The sequence below is a fragment of the Oryzias melastigma genome, linkage group LG6 (genome assembly GCF_002922805.2).
Source record: "Oryzias melastigma strain HK-1 linkage group LG6, ASM292280v2, whole genome shotgun sequence".
In the NCBI taxonomy this organism is placed as follows: domain Eukaryota; kingdom Metazoa; phylum Chordata; class Actinopteri; order Beloniformes; family Adrianichthyidae; genus Oryzias; species Oryzias melastigma.
The window spans coordinates 18,615,801-18,617,652 of record NC_050517.1 but is presented as its reverse complement, the minus strand read 5'-3'; positions in this window follow the sequence as shown (position 1 = coordinate 18,617,652).

The following is a 1,852-nucleotide window of genomic DNA, read 5'->3' as shown; positions in this document are numbered from 1 at the left end:
AAAAAAAAAGATCTGTAGAGTTAAGAGGATCCGTTAGACCACATCAGTATTCTTTCTCCAGGTTGCACTCCGCTCGCCGCTTTTTAGGGTAACAGACGAAGGCGCACATTTCGGTCAAGTTCAGCCGCTCCCGTCTTCGTGTTCTGTCTTTTGGACGCAGTGCTTGGAAACGACAAACCCCACGGCGACTTTTAGGGAGGTTTCCTCTGGCATGGCGACGCAATCGGGGGCCTCTCTACGGACAATCGTTTAAAAAGAAGCAAAAGAAGAAAAAAATCTAGAATTCTGGTAATTCTACTGAAAACAGGAGGATTTTAGTTGTCAAGGACTTCATCCACCATTGTTGCATAGTGAAATCATGTAAGGCCATCTGCTATTAATCTCTTCTTTGGACAGGTGCCCCCTGAGACGCACCAACACCACGAAAAGGGTCCATTCCACCTGTTTTATAATGTACTACAGGGTATATGGTCATAAGTACTTACTATACAGAAAAAAAAATGTTTATAGAATCTATTTTAAATAACATGTATGATATTAGTAGTTAGACCATTCTTAATTGTTGAATTGATAAGGCACTTTTCTTTACACCTTTCTTTAATTTAAGACTTGTATATTTACCTAGTGATGTGTTGCATGTGCACAAGAAATACAAGTTGAAACACGGTCACAGGGGTTAGTCCCGGGAGCTGCCGATGATTCTGATCTGGAAGTGTTCGGGAAGTCTGTTAGGACGGCTGGATGGGGATCAAAGAGGCACGGATGAGACGGGAAGCTGAAGACACTCGCCCGTTTTCTTTTTGTTTGTTTTTTTGTTCTAAAACATAGATATGATTCTCCCTCTGGTGATAAAAAGATATTGGTATGAAGTTTAGAGAAAAGAATACCTTAATTTGACAGAAACAAATGCATTTGTTATGTTTGAAGCATACTGACTTTTTGAAAATGTTGTTTTAATTTAAAAATCTTCACTTTTTTTAGTTAAGAATTTTTTTAAAATGGAATTTAGCTATTAAATTATACCCTAAAAATGCATGAGGTCAAATTTGAAAAAACACTCACTATGATCTAACTGTGCCCCCTAGTGGAGAACAGGAGTATTGTTTTTTTGTTTGTTAGTTTTAAGCACATTTTTTTTTGTGTTTGTTATTTTTTTAAGAGTGACTTCAGCTTTCTCGCCCCGCCATGCCTTTAACAGGACACAGACGAAACAGCGAAGGGAGAGTGAATATTCAAAGCCTTGTCTGGTTGTAAAAGCTTCTATTTTTGTAACTTGTTTTGGTTTAACAAACTCATGAACGAGAGATGGAGGGAGAGGGAAAAAAAAGATGTCAGGTAGCACTTACCTATATCCCTGCAATAATTAGACTCGCTGTTTGTTTGTACGATTAGGGGAGAGGCCTGAAAACGGTAGGACAAGTGCTATTTTCAGAACACTTTGTTGTCGTGCTTCTGTTTCGTTGAGTGTGTCTTTCTCGTCAGTGTGGTAGTAAAGTGGTTGGAGAAAAAAAAAAAAAGGTAAAAAATAATGGATGTGCCAAACTGTAGTCGTCGCTTCAGCTTTTCCAGTCTACTCGTCTATAGCGTAGAATGGATTCCTAAGACATTCCAGCAATTCCGGTAGCAGCTTCTAGAAATATCTGTTAGAAAAAGAGCAAAAATGGAAAAAAACATCCCTTTAGAAACCCAAATGAGCATGTTAACACATTTTTCATCAAATGTACCATGAAGTCCAATATATGTTTTTTAATTTTTATTGTTTTGTGTTTGCACACGATCATTCCTCTGCCGTGCAATTTGTGCAAGGTGTTCACGCCTTGTGCTATCACCCCTCAGGGAAAAGGCTTTTACT